The following is a 15,693-nucleotide window of genomic DNA, read 5'->3' on the forward strand; positions in this document are numbered from 1 at the left end:
TTTTACTGATATTTCCATTCCATTCCATTCTGTTTCTGCATTAGTCTGAGATCTGACTCTTTTAGCACTCCATAGCAGCTAGATTTTAAAATACTTATTTTTAAATATCAGTGCTGAAAATCTGTGGACCCTGGGGCGGTGTCCTAGGGATCAAAGGATACAGTGGACTCAGTTGAGCCTGGTGGCTCTGATTTCAGTGGGGCTGGGAATCCATTCAGGGTTTCAGCTGGAACCAGCCAGAACTCTAATGAGCTATCCAAGGTGCTGAGCCTATTTTGGGAATATGGTTCTGGCTGGTCCTTACTGAAACCCAAAACGAATTCACAGCCCCACTGAAATTGGAGCCACCAACCTCCACAGAGTGGATCTCTCGCTACAGAGGTAGAGAGGAAGGATGGCCCATGGAGAGGGAGGTCTGCTCTTGGATGCCTCCTCATTGCAACAGCAGAAACCTCCCCTGCCATCATTTCCCTGTTGTCAGTGCTCCAACAGAGGTAAGTAGGGATGCTGGAGAAATTTGAGATGGACTAAAATGAGCTTGGATTTCTAAGAATCTGACCTGTGGAATCCACTGCAGACTGAACTTCTCAGGTTGTGCAGAGACTGTGGACTTTCAGATCTCTCTCTCTCTCTCTCTCTCTCTCCCCCCCCCTTTTTTTTTTTTTTTACTTTCCTGAAATTTATGCATACTTATTGTTAGGAAAATGCACACATTTCTGCTGAGATTGGTAAATATATGCAGGGGAAAATCAAATGGAATAGGGGAACTATATGCTAAAATGCCCTACCCGACACCAGCTTGTCTGGCTGAAAGGGGGGGGCATTGCGGGTGGGTGGGGTGACAAGACGTAGGGGCCTCTGATTGGTGCATCCCAGTGGCACCACCATGCAAAGAGGGGCAGGCTGAGTTGCCTTAAACTCAGCCCCCCTCCCAATCTCAGCTCTCTGGCTCGACGCAGCTCCCTCCTACCCTCCCCTAAGCAGTGTGGGTTTCTTGCCGGCTGCCCTTCGGGAGCCACGTAGGAATTTTTTGGCTCACAGTTCGATTGGCCTATTACTGTGAGTCTTTTTTGCCTACATCACACTGTTTTGTGCGGGTCGAGTGTGTCCTGTAAGGGAATACGGTCTATATCATCGGTCACATTCCAGTTGGCGGCTAGGACGGGCAAAACAGGAAAGTAGGGATGGTGTGCATGCAGAGGCATATTATGGTGACAGGTGACGCCTGAGGCCCCCTGAACGGGTTGTGCAGCTCGGCAGGGGGATAAGGGTTGCCTGGGAGACCAACCCTACTCACTTACCCAGGTGTTGTGTGGCACTGGGTTGGGGGTGATACCAGAAGGTCTACCTCCCCCAGAAGGGGCAGTCCGGAGGGATGGCGAGATCACCACCACCCCTCAGGCTGGGTGTGTTTTCGCCCAAGAAGTGCCAGCTAGCTGCTGTCACAGTTAGATGCCCATCCTAGTTACCCCTTTGCAGGTATTTCAATAAATGTGGCCCAGTTTTCAACCCAAGCTTGTTGTCTGTGTCTTCTTTAACCCATCTCTGCTCGCAATGTTACGTACTAAGGTAAATTATGTAAATCGTTGAGAACTATCTCATAGGAGTATTTTCATATTTTTCCACATAACGAAAAAGGAATTTGAATCCGTCCGTGAATGGACGATGGAGCAAAAGGCACCTGACAATATGCAAAACACAGATGGAGAGGAATTTACACAATCCATACATCCCTAGAGGTAAGAGTGACAGAGGTAAGAGCCCAAAGGAGCCATTTAGATGGCATGACTATTGGATCCAAAGTCCTCTCCTTTTCTGGGCAGACTGCTGGAATGGGGTGAAGGGGATATGCCATCTTTGGAGCTGGTGTACTTATTTTCCCTTCCATTTAAACCAATGTGAGAGTTGTTTGTTTGTTTGTTTTTAAAGAGGAGCAACCTGCAAGAAAGAAAGAAAAAAGAGGAAGTAAAGAAATTGGGCAAGATCCACCCCATCTTCCTTTCTGTCAGCACAAGCCCAGCAGGCTTTGATCTGGCAGTTCTTCTGCCATGGATTCTTCCTCTCCTGCCCGATTTGGCTCATTCTGCCCATTTGCCAAGAATTCCATTGCAATATTTAGAGAAGTGCAAAATCTATTAGGTAGGTAAAGGTGCAATCCTATGGCCTCTAGACAGCATCTAGATGGGCATAGGATTTTTCGCTTTCTGTCAACTGAGCTCGGAGCCAGCACTGAAGCCCGGTTCACAGAAATCTGACTCCCCTCTCCCACCACCTTGTGGTTCATCCCTGGCATGGGTCTGTCATGTTTCCCTTGGGCCCCCTCTTTCCTTATGCATTCACACACAAATAGAGAGGCTTCAATCTCATGCCTTTAATTCATTATCAACAAGTTCATTACAAATGCAAATCCTCAAAGACTCTCAGGCTACAAAGGAAGGCTTCCAGAGGATTCAAATAGGAACACCCATGTTACCTGCAGTTTGAAATGAGGCTTGCTGGCTGGACTAACTTAGGGAGGGATGTCCCGCCCTTCCAATGATGCTTCTCTATGTCGCTTCTCATGCATCGCTAACTGGGTCGACCATCTGAGCTCTTCCCCTGACATTTCCCTCTTAGCTCTGCACCACAACATCTCTTAGGTCACAGCCCCCACTCTCGTCATCCTCCTCCTCCTCCTTGCTTCTCACAGAGAGTGGGGAGAAGGTTCAGGCCCAGCCATCTGGGAGTTAGTAACCTGAGAAGCATGCCTACCCATATCTGAACTGGCCTGGGAAAATGCGTCCCCTGGTTCTGGCTCTTCATCTTCTGAATCTGAGCTGCTAACTATCTCCCTGTACTCAGAATCAATCCTGACAGGGTCATCCATGGCTCCCACTCAGAAGAGCAGCACAGAGCAGCTGAAAAGGTGGTGTTCCTGGGTTCAGGGTGGGGAGGGGACTGCGGAAGTACCTATGACGCTTCCTATGTGCCATCCGGCCTCCCAACCTGCCCACTTTAAGGCACCCTGGCTAGACAGCCAAAATCTAGCCACAAATGCAGGGTGGCCAGAGTGCAGAGATCCACTCCACACTCTGCCCGCCCTTCATTGGAGAGTCGGCTGCCACCGAGTTCAGAGGTGGCCGACTATCCCCGTAGGATTGAGCCCTACATTATGATCTACACATTAGTCCCAAGGAATGCAATTTAGGACATTTCATATTGGAACTGGCAAGGATCAAATTCATCAAGCTTTTCATCTGTGCATCCTAATAAGAAAATGCACATGACATGAGATCTGTGGGAATGAGCGTATAGCAAAGTCCATGCTTGAAAAGCTATTCTGCACAAATCGTAACTTTGTGGAGAGTAGTGCAAATAGGTTTGGGGTACAGTCCACTAAGTTATCACCCCCTACATACAGAATTGCAAGAAATGGAAGCTGTGTAAGAGTAAAATTCATTTTGAGAGGATGTGAGAGCTTGTATGGGAGATGTGCCTGGTGGATTGTCTCTCAGGATATGTTTTGCAGACTTTGTTCAAACATGTAATATCCATTTTTGTTCCTTTGTCTCTGCAGTGTAAACATTAGGCAGAAATATTATGATAATAGGTACAATCAACAGAGAATTCACAACATCCACACATTTCAATAAAATGTAATAGAAAAAAGCCCGATGCATCTGAGATTTCACATACCAGTTGGTTTCAGTCAAATGGCTTTGTAGAATATTATGTTACTAAAGCTGCTCACCCTGTTCTAACGCAAGAAACTGAAACACAGCTCAGGATCATGCAACAAAGAATTTAAAGTGATGGGTCAGAAAGGAGAATTCCAGGAGTGCCTACATAGGTTCTGTTTCAAACTCGCAATCATCTTTCCCTAGCTATTTTCATTAAAAAAAATGTTTGAAATTACACTTTTCCCATAGTGCTCTCTCTCTCTCTCTCTCTCTTTCTCTTTCTCTTTCTCTTTCTCTTTCTCTTTCTCTTTCTCTGTGTAGTGCCAAGATATCAGTGTCACAAAGAAATGAATGAAAAGCAAGGAGAGACATAAATTGCTTGATGATGTGGTATACAAATTGCATAACAGATTTTTCTTCAGCTCTCAATGTAATCATAATATAATCATAAACAAGTCAAACACTTAGGAGGAGAAAAAAAATGGTGAAAGATTCTTTAAAATCTTAATTCTGTTTACCAGTGCAGACAGCTATTTGCTTTGTAATAGTTTGTGTCTGTTAAATAGGTGGGTTTATCTCCAATTCCATGAGTGAATAAATTAAACATTTGTGGTGTAATTTCTTGCTTCTTCCCACTTCTTGCTGATTTTCCTTAAATATAGTGATGGAATTCCCCTGGACTCCTCCCTGGGATAGACACATAATTGGGACTGGCTGAGCTATTTCTGTAAACAGTCAGAAAATAGCTTAACTATTTCTGAGCCCAGTTACATTTAAGGATGTTGCGGGCATCTGGTTGGGGCTCGAAGCTTGGCGATGTCTCATCAGCTCTGCCCCCCAGATTCCAGTCTGTGGATCCCCACGCTTGCCCAACTCGGAGCATGCCGAATCGGGCAAGCGTGGGGATCCCCGATCCCTTGCTAAGACACCATTTTGTGTAAAAATGGCAGCTTGGCCTTTTATGCTAAGGCCCATTTTGTGGAAATGGTAGCTATAAAGAGCCTATTGACATAAATGTACAGGTGTATCAGCAATCCAGGGTATCAGCAATTCATGCTTTTGATTTGTGTATGCATTTGCTCCCCACTAGGAGGGCTAGAAATGGGTGGTTAGTAGAATAATAAAAAGTAAATAAATAAACTTGTAAAGAAATACATATGACATGTGTGTGTGTGTGTATGTATATATATATATATATATATATATATATATATATATATATGGAATTCACAATGAGCTAGTGTGGCATCATAGTAAGAATGCCAGATGACGAACTCCCACTCAGCAATTAGGAATGTACGAAAGTGACTTACCTTTCACGGATTATATTGATGGTGAGGGGGGAGGTGTTCCGTCCCTCCCCCTGGAATCCTGGCTGGGGGGGAGGCGCTCTGTTCCTCCCCCTGGAATCCTCAAACGGCTGGCTGTGCTCCGCGGCAGCTCCGCGGAGCAGCCGGCCATGCCCAGCCCGGCCAGGCCAGAGTCGTCCACAGCCAGATTTCTGGCCGCGGAGGGCTCTGGGTAAAAAAACCCAAAAAAACCCCACTTACGCAAATGGCGGCAGCTACGGCCACCACCATTTGCGTTCCTTCTTTTTGGCTGTCTTAATCTTCATAAATATTTACATAGATTATGATGGGGAAAATCAAGGGGAATGCAAATAGCATAGCGAGCGCTATTTGCGTCCCTTTTTCATTCACCGTTTTAGCCTACGTAAATCTTTATGTAGGCTAAAACAGCGAATCAAAAGGGGACGCAAATAGCGCCCGCTACGCTATTTGCATTCCCCTTGATGTTCGCTGTCATAGTCTACGTAAATATTTACATAGATTAAGATGGTAAAAAGAAGGAATGCAAATGGCGGTGGCCATAGCCACCGCCATTTGCGTACTCGTTTTTTTTTTTAAACCCACCCCCAACCATGATAGGCTATGTAAAGATTTACGTAGCCTATCATGTCTTTTTTTTTTTCTTTCACAAGCCTGGAAATGGTGGCGGTGGCAGCCGGTCGGAAGACCGCCCACCGCCGCCGGAGCCGCCGCCGCCCGGAAGATCAGCCCCAAGTAAGTCTCGTCCCGGGGGGGAACCGCAGGGGGCGAGGGGCATCAGGCCATTCCGCCACAGATTTTGGGGGGCCGAATGCACTGGCATTCGGCCTCACCGAGATCCGTGGCGGAATTCTCTGACATCCCTATCAGCAATGAAGCTCACTGTGTGAGCTTGGAGCAGTCAATCTCTCTCAGCCTAACCTACCTCACAGGGTTGTTGTGAGGATAAAATGGGGTTGAAGAGAGCCATTCATAGCACACTGACCTTCTTGAAGAAAAGGTGGGGTATAATTGTAATTAATTGTACTAATGTTCCTCAAATGAGGATTGAGGAGAGGGGGGAGGAGAAAAGAATCACCTGGTTAGAGCCTTGTTCGAGGTGTGATTGCATGGCTTATTTCTCCTGGCAGATGAGTTTGGCTGTGAGGCTCCCTTGCCATTCTTACTGCACTGCTGGAGTATACGCAGAATAACAAATCATAAAGGAAAACTAAAGCATTCATGGATTTGCAATCATCCCAATCTTCTTCTGACCAAGCAATGAGATTTTTTCCTCCTATGGTTGCTAATTTTATATTGTGCACATTGTAGGTTGATGACATATTTATCTCCTGATTGTCTATTGATGATGAACGGGTAAGAGCCAAGCTGTTAAAACAGACATAAACCTACAGTATAATGCAATGTAATACATAATTTGATTCACTCTACTTAGAGCCAATGGTAATTTAGTCATGGATTTTAGGTTTAATTGTACTCTTTGTCAATGTGATGAAAATTACTTAAATCTGAGCAGTCTTAGTCAACCAATGCTGCATCTGAAATGCCATTTCATTCTTTATTGACATAAATACTCTCCAAACAAATTAAATTAAAAAACTACAATATATTACAGTCTTCTTCAATTCTGGGGAGTCTTAGAAATATTTAAATGAATGAATGAATAAGATTCCCCATGTCTTCAGGCAACAGCCACACAATGGATAACACTGAGGCGTTGCATATCTTCTCTCCACTTTCAGTTTTATTGTTTACATAACTTGCAATCATATAACAAGTCAAAAACAAGTCTGGATTCATACCCAAAGCAAATAATCATGGTTGGGGAGGGGGGGGTCATGGTGTGGGCTTTGTATGTGTGTGTATGTGTGTATGTGTGGCTGAAAGTAAAACAAAAATGTACTAAGAAGATAAAAATAATTTTATGGTTTTCCAATTGTTAAAACTATTCCTAGCCCAACAAAGCATCCTGAGAGCCCCAGCAAGTAGTTCAGTATCATTGTAACAACCATGTCGAGAAGGTTGGCATTATTCTCCCCATATTTCAGATGGTAGAAGGCAGGTCTGTGGCTGGAAGAAATGGATAACCTAAGCCCATCTGACAAATGAATTGCCGAGGTGAGATTTGCACTTAAGATTTCCCAGCTCACAGTTTGGATCTTTAGCCACTACACCACATTGCCTGCTTGCAAGTCTAATATTCCCAGATGATTTATAAGTATGTGGACTGTCCCCATTCAGTGCCATGAAGAAGACAGTCCCTTGAGCACATCCTTTTGTTGTTGTGCAGCCAGCTTTCTATTGAACTGAATAGGGATGGCTTTGAAGCTCTACCAGCATATGAAAGCTGCCACATCTCCAACAGGATCACTGTATCAGGGAATTAGTGGATCTTCATCTGTGGGACTTGGTTTTAGGAAAGCCTTCTGGATCCCAGGTGATCAGCACACAAATTCTTAAGAGAAGGGTGTGCATAAAAGGTTGAGGATGGACCCAAATAATCATGCATCTATATTTCCGCAAACACTTTTGTTTTAGACTTGTGTTTCCTGAATAGCACCAGTCCATCCAAACTCTTTCAAGGCAATGAGTACATATATGAACATATTAAATATTTAAAAGATTTTTAACCTACCTTTTGGGTGTACTGCTGTCACAAGGTGACTCATTATATTACAATACTTGCACCTCCACAGAGAGTGCTGAGTCCAGGAGCACCCCTAGACTGTGAATTTGGCCTTTCAGGGGGAGTGTGACTCTATCTAGAGTCAAATCTAAATATCTGTCCAGGTTAGTGGATTTCCCAAACCACAGTTGTTGCATATCATCCAGATTAATCCTCATCGATTCCAATACAGCTCCCAGACATCTGTCCATTGTTTCAACTGCCTCCCTGGGATGAGATGGTGGGAAAGAGAGGTAGAACTACCTGTCATCAGCAGCATATTGATGACACTTCAGACCAAACCCCTGGATGACTTCTCCTAGTGATTTCATTTAGATGTTGAAAAGCATGGGGGGACAAGAGAAAACACTGAGGCATCCCAAATGTCAGTGGCCAAGCGGTGGAACAAAAGTTCCATAGCATGACCTTAGTCCAACCCCCACACAGGAACAACTGGAGCCACTGCTCCACTATGCCCAGACCCTCAAGTCCCATCCCAGAGATAGTTAGGGATGTGTGAAAGTCACTTACCTTTTCGAAGGGGTGATTCGCGGTGTGGGGGAGGCGCTCCACATCTCCCCTCAAATCCTAACTCGGCCAGTTCCACTCCGTGGCAACTCCGTGGAGCTGCCAGCCAGGTGCATTCACAGGCGTGTGGAGCCTGCAGATGCAAATGGCAGCTACGGTGGCTGCCATATGTGTTCCTGGTTTTTTGCCGTGATAGGCTACGTGAATATTTACGTAGCCTATCATGGCAAAAAAACAGGGGCGCAAATGGCGGCGGCTATGACAGCCACCATTTGCGTTCCCTTTTCTTGCTGTGATAGGCTACGTAAATATTTATGTAGCCTATCACGGCCTCTGCAGGGACACAAATGGCGTCCCTGCGTTAGCCGTGATAGGCTACGTAAGTATTTACGTAGCCTATCACGGCAAAAATGGGGAAGCGAATGGTGGCCGCAGACGCAGCTGCCATTTGCAAAGCAGCACAAACAGCACCAGGTAAGTGCTCCGATTCGTGTGCCTTTCGCGGGGCGGTGGGGCAGGGGGGCTTTGTTCCGCCACAGATTTCAGGGGGGGGCGAATGCACTGGCATTCAGCCTCACTGAGATCCGTGACAGAATCCTCTGACATCCCTAGAGATGGTCCAAAAGGATAACACGGTAAATGATATCAAAACCCACTGAGATGTTCAGAAGAACTAATAGTGTCACCCTCCTCCTACCCATTCCCCAGTCATCAACCAGAGTGATCAAGGCAATTTTTTTGGGCTCCGATCTAAGTTTGGTCATATTCACTTTGAGTCTTACACCATTTGCATACTAGTCATAGACCTTGCCATTTCATCACTCTCAGCTCCTCAGAACACCAAGGAGACAATATGATTCTATGGTGTGGCCATAGAACATTTAGGTCTTATCATATCAATAGCCCTAGAGACCTCCTGATTCTAGGAGTTGACCAGGACTTCATCAGGACCAGTATTAGTTCAGTGAGAAACCCCCAGGTGATGTAAGGAAACCATCCAGATCCTTGAGTCACTGAGGAAAGACCATTGAAGTTAGTTCTTTACCCTTGCAATGGCTAGGGATGGCGGAGAATTTCGCCACAGATTTCAGTGAGGCTGAATGCACTGGCATTCGGCTCCCCAAAATCCATGGCGGAACGGCCTCCCCTCCCACGCCACCCTATGGAATCCCCCCGGAACAAAACTTACCTGGGGCTCTGGTGGCAGCGGCAGCGGCGGTGGTGGTGGCGGAGGCAGCTGGTCTTTCGGCTGGCTGCTGCGGCTGCCATTTGTATCCTGCCAAGCTGCTGTGATAGGCTATGTAAGTATTTACGTAGCCTATCACGGCAAAGAGCAGGGACACAAATGGTGGCCGCTATGCTATTTCTGCTGCTGCTCTTTCCGTGATAGGCTACGCAATTATTTACATAGCCTATCACGGTAAAGGCAGCCATGCAAATGGCAGCCACTGCGCCATTTGCATGGCTGCCTTTACTGTGATAGGCTACGTAAACACTTACGTAGCCTATCACAGAAAGAGCAGCGGCGCAAATGGCGTAGCGGCCGCTGTCTGCGTCCCTGCTCTTTGCCATGATAGGCTACGTAAATACTTATGTAGCCTATCATGACAGCCGGGCTGGACACAAATGGCGGCTGCTACGGCGGCCACCATTTGCGTCCGCAGCAGCCCAGCCGCAGCTGGAACTCCAGCTGTGGACATCCCTGGCCGGCGGCTCCATGGAGCCGCCGTGGAGCGCAGCTGGCCAGAGAGGATTCCAGGGGGAGGGACGGAGCGCCTCCCCCCCACCGCGGATGCCCCGCAATGGAACAAGGTAAGGCACAGGGATGTACGAAAGTCACTTACCTGTTTACAGATTACGTTGATGGTGGTGGGTAGGCGTTCCGTCCCTCCCCCCAGAATCCTCGCCAGGGGGGAGGCGCTCCATTCCTCCCCCCCAGAATCCTCCATGGCTGGCTGTGCTTCACAGCAGCTCCGTGGAGCAGCCGGCCAGGCCCGGCCAGGCCAGAGGCTTCCTCAGCCGGATTTCCGGCCGCGGAGGGCTCTGGGTAAAAAAAAACGCATATGCAAATTGGCGGCGGCTACGGCCGCCACCATTTGTGTTCATTCTTTTTGCCCTCTTAATCTACGTAAATATTTACATAGGCTATGACGGCGAAAATCAAGGGGAACGCAAATAGCGTAGTGGGAGCTATTTGCGTCCCTTTTTGATTCCCCATTTTAGCCTACGTAAATATTTACGTAAATGTTTACATAGACTAAGACGGTGAAAATAAGGGGAACGCAAATAGCGTATCATCTACACTATTTGCATTCCCCTTATTTTCGCCATCTTAGTCTACGTAAATGTTTACGTAGACTAAGACGTGCCAAAATAAGGAACGCAAATGGCGGTGCCCATGGGCGCCGCCATTTGCATACACGCATTTATTTATTTTTTAGATCAGCCGTGATAGGCTACATAAAGATTTACATAGCCTATCACGGTGTTTTTTAAAAAACTAGCCATGATAGTCTATGTAAATCTTTACGTAGCCTATGACTTTTTTTTTTTTAACTGGTAATGGCGGCAGCGGCAGCCAGTCAGAAGACCCGGCCTCTGCAGCTGCCGCTGCCGAACTGCCACCGAACCGCTGCCGCCGCTGCCAGGAAGATCCACTCAAGGTAGGTCTTGTCCCAAGGGGGGCGCGGGGGGTGGCAGACCGTTCCACCACCGATTTCGGCGGGCCGAATGTGCTGGCATTCTCCCTCCCCGAGATTCGTGGCGGAATTCTCTGACATCCCTAGTGTCTTGCCACATCTGTTGGGGCAGATACTATTTGAGACAGGCCTGTAGTTGTCATGATGGCCATGAAGTCTGGAGCCACTCCATTCAAGGTGGTCACAGCAGGGGGTTCTCAACAACAACTCCAAGACCAAATCCCTCAGCTCAGGTAGGGAGGTTGCTAGGGAGCAGGTTGGCAGTACACCAACAGAATCGCCAGCTTGTCTCTGTTACCCAACACCAGGTACAGAACTGAACATTGCTGAAAGGGGTTATCTAATCAAGGAGATGGAATCTTTCTGAAGGACACAGCCACCCCATCCCCACCTCTCAAGCTTTGATTGGTACTTCAGCTAGGGGTGGGCAGATTCCCTACCTTCTGCTCCACTGGGGAATCTGCCCTTGGGGGGAGGCGATTAGTCCCTCTGCTCAGAATCCTTACTGGCCAGCTCTGCTCCACATCGATTCTGCGGAGCCCTCACTGGCTCTGGAGCACCAGAAATACGGCCGCCATTGCCATGCTGTATCACTGGCTGAGGCTGACTCCGGCCATAAATGGCTGCATTTAGCTTAAACTAAGGGCTCTACGGTCGCAAATGGCATATGCTACACCATTTACGTCTGTGGGTTTTCACGCGATAGGCTAGCCCGTAATTAAAATTGTAATTAAAATTAAATAGATAGGCTAGCCTATCACATGAAAAACCACAGACACAAATGGCATAGCAGATGCCATTTGTGGCCCTAAAGCCCTTAGTTTAAGCTAAATGCAACCATTTACAGCTGCATTTAGCTTAATCTAAGAGCTTTACGGCTGCAAATGGTGTAGTGGATGCCATTTGCATCCAGAGTCCGCCTCAGCCAGTGATATGGCATGGCAATGGCGGCTGTATTGCTGGTGTTCCAGAGCCACTGGCAGGGAGGATCTGGCCAGGGAGGATTCCGCAGGGAGGCGGAGGTAAGGGGTCCTTTCTGCCACCGACTCTGAAGGCCAGATTCTTTTGAATCCAGCCTCACTGGGGTCTGTGGCAGAATTCTCTGACATCCCTAACTGCACCCCATACACCTGAGACACATTGGGGAGATGTTTACACCTCCACCTTTATGCAACCAGGTCTATATGAAGCTGCTCCACGCAGAGCCAGACCACTGATCCATCTAAATTTGTTGGGGAAACGAAACAATGGTGCATGTGAAGTAGGCAAATACGTTGTCTCCTCCGACTGACAGTGGTATTCCATGGTCTCAGGATGAGGTCTTTCCAAAACCTTCCTGGAGATGCCATCAATTGAACCTGGTATGTTCTGCATGCAAAGGATGTGCTCTACCACTGACCTACTATCACCACACTACTTGCTTCTTATCATTCATAATAATAATACCCAGAGCCATTTGCTTGTCTATAAATAAATTGGAACACTCTTTCTTGTTCTGTTCTCTGTGGCAGATTCTTTGGCTGTAGCAGAGAGAAATTTCAAGTGCAATTTTCTTGGAACTTTTAGTAAGTAATGTACTAGTGGTTATATATATATATATATGAGGGGCTGTGGTGGCTTAGTGGTTAAGATGCTGAACTGCAGACTGGAAGGTCAGCAGGTCAGCAGTTCGAGACCTGAGTGCTGCATGACGGAGTGAGCTCCCATCTTCAGTCCCAGCTCCTGCCAACCTAGCAGTTCGAAAGCAAGAAATTGCAAGTAGATAAATAGGTACCGCCTCGGCAGGAAAGGTAGCAGCGTTCCGTGCACCTCGGTGTTCAGTCATGCCGGCCACATGACCACGGAAGCGTCTTCGGACAGCGCTGGCTCTTCGGCTTAGAAACGGGGATGAGCACCGCACCCTAGAGTCGGACACAACTGGTTGGGGACACCTTTTATATATATATATATATATATATATATATATATATATATATATACACACACACACACACACACACACACACACACATACAGGTTGGCCCAGAAGTAGGTATCCAGTTGTTTAGAATGTTTATGGGAGGGGCAGAGAATGTGTGAGTAGAAGATGTGTGGGTGGAGTCAGAATGACAGTTGGGAAGAGTGAGTGACAAGGAGTGACAGTTAAATCAGTTAAGTGTAGAGAGTGAGGGGAGTGAGGCCCTTAAATAAGTACACAGTTCTTTAGTGTGTGTTTTTTCACTGATATTATGAATGATGCCAGAGAACTTGAGTCAAGAACAAAGAAAATGGATTCTAAAGCAGTACTGGAAGACTGAAAATTCTCTCCCCCTCCCATCAACATTCTGAACAACTGTATACCTACTTTTGGGCCACCCTGTATATGTGTGTGTGTGTGTGTGTGTGTGTATGTGTGTGTGTGTGTGTGTGTGTGTATGTATATATAGTATACACACACACACACACACACGCACACATTATATGCATCTGAATCAAGATGATCATTATAAAAGCTACCTGGCTTGAACATGTCATGATGTGCTATCAGAAACTACTCCGTCCACATGTTCTGTTGTGTCTTTGACCATGTCTACAGGTTATGTTCAGCCCATGCTTGATGAACATTTAAAATGCATCCTTAGGCTTGAAGACACGGAAACCTAGCCTGATACTTGCGCTAATAATACTTCTGTAGGACATTCTACAAAAGCAGTTTGGCAAGAGTCAGAATTTCACAGTTGCTATCACATAAAGAAATAATTGACATTTCTTAGACAATTATTTTCACACTCTAGCTAATGGAGGACAAGTAAAATGCCCCCTGCATGCTGACTATTCAGCTTCTGAAGATTTCTAATTTTGTTTTGTTGAGATGCTGTTGCAGAAGATTTGCTCTTGGCTTTGTAGTGGAGGTTGTGAAAACAAGATGAAATGCTGGGACATGGACACTCACATCAACCCGAGAATGTTGAGTGTTACTGGAGAGAGAGAGGTCTTGAAACGAGCTGTAAATGTTAAGATACAGTGGTTCAACATGAAATTAATTGTGAGAAAAGAAAAGAAAAGAAAAGAAAGCAATGTTAAGCGAAGTCCTACAATGCAATCAGCTCAAATGCTGGGGGGGGGGCACACACAAGCAAACACAAACTTTTATTTAATGTGAAGACACTCATCTACAAGAAACAAAGTCAATAAGTAATTGCCCTGAAGGTGGCCAGATGTGAGAGAACAGAGGGCTTCTATAGTTTTCAAATTGTTGTATGGATGGGGGCATTTCTGTCAGGTGCCACTTTTTTTCATCCTTACAACACTTGAAGTGACAAACTGAAGCAGCTGCCAAAATCTGTGTTCCGTGGTTTTCCCAAAGATAGCAGTCAGTTGTCAGCAAAACTACAGTGGTACATAGAGGAACTGTTAAGAGAACCAGAATCCCACTGTGTTAGTCCTTGAACATTTCCACTGACTGACAGAAACCGGAATACCTATTTTTTTTCCCCACTAAATACTTCATACCAATCCCTCCCCCCCAACACACACCTCCAGCCAATGTCGGTTCCAGTTTGGGGAGGACCTGAGTGCACCAAGGAATGGCCAATACATGATTTAGGCTTTCATTTTAAAGTGAGCTTACCTAATTTTGCATTGTTGAATCAATATGTGCAAAACGTATCCATCCTTTATAATTCACACTTCTTCAGATTTTGTAATGGAGTTGTCAATGGGGGAAAATGTATAGAGAAATGTGCATATTAGGAAAAAGTGAACACAACATGTGTATGCTCATGAAATAACATTAAAATGCATTATATTAGGAAAGTAGCTTGCAAAATATGTACATTAGGAAAAGTTGCCTACAAAAATGGGTGTATTAGGAGAAATGCAAGCAAAGATGCATGAATTTTCATGCAAATTTAAATACACACACACCTCAAAGTTTGGGGTGGACTGCACTTAAGATTGGGGGGGGGGAAGAAGAAGAGAAATGGAGATAATCCAAATTGACCAATTCAGCCATCTCTAGCGCCCACCTGCTCTTCCTTGCCACTCCACATTTGCTAGCCTCTCTCTCCAGGCTTGACTGCACCACTTCCTGGTGAGAGAGGACAAGACATGCAGAGGTTATTGTTCTTTCTGCTCATTATTCTCAATGCTTACTCACTCAGAGAAGGCAGGTGAACAGGCCAAAATAGAAAGAAGGAGGGGCAGGACCAGAAGGCTCCAGGGATTGACAATGAATTGCCTAGTATGCCTCTGGCCCTGCTTTTAGCTATGATCCCATCCTAACTCCCATCAGCTCTCAACACCGATCAGCTGACAATCACACTGTGCTGTTGCTGTGCATTTTCAATGTATATCTCAAAACCACACCCATCATTACAGGATTCCTCTTTTCAACTGATATATAGGGTCATTCAAATATATTGCATATTAAAACAATGACAACAAAAACGTCCCAATATTACGTTGCATTGAAATATAAGTTGGCAGTTGTTGATGGTGGGTAAACCCATTTACTAATTTTATTTAGATGTATGTTCGTCCCTATTTCCATATCTAAGAATGGTCTTCATCATATGACCCAACTGGACATATTTACTTGGCTTCAAGGGCTCCCCATATAGAGAGCTCTTGTCCCTCTTACAATGTAACCACCACCATCAACATCCTCAACCCTTCTTCTCTTCTATCTGAAAAGAAATTACTTTCATCCTTCTTTTCCCCCAAACCTCTAAAAATGCTCTAACCCTGGCGCCAGCTTGTCTGGCAAAGGGGGGGCATTGTGGGCAGGTGGGGTAAGAAGAGGTGGCTGGTGGCCCAGGGGAGGTGGCCCAGGG

The sequence above is a fragment of the Heloderma suspectum genome, chromosome 9 (genome assembly GCF_057233095.1).
Source record: "Heloderma suspectum isolate Gila_16-S chromosome 9, 16-S_ref, whole genome shotgun sequence".
Classification (NCBI taxonomy): Eukaryota; Metazoa; Chordata; class Lepidosauria; order Squamata; family Helodermatidae; genus Heloderma; species Heloderma suspectum.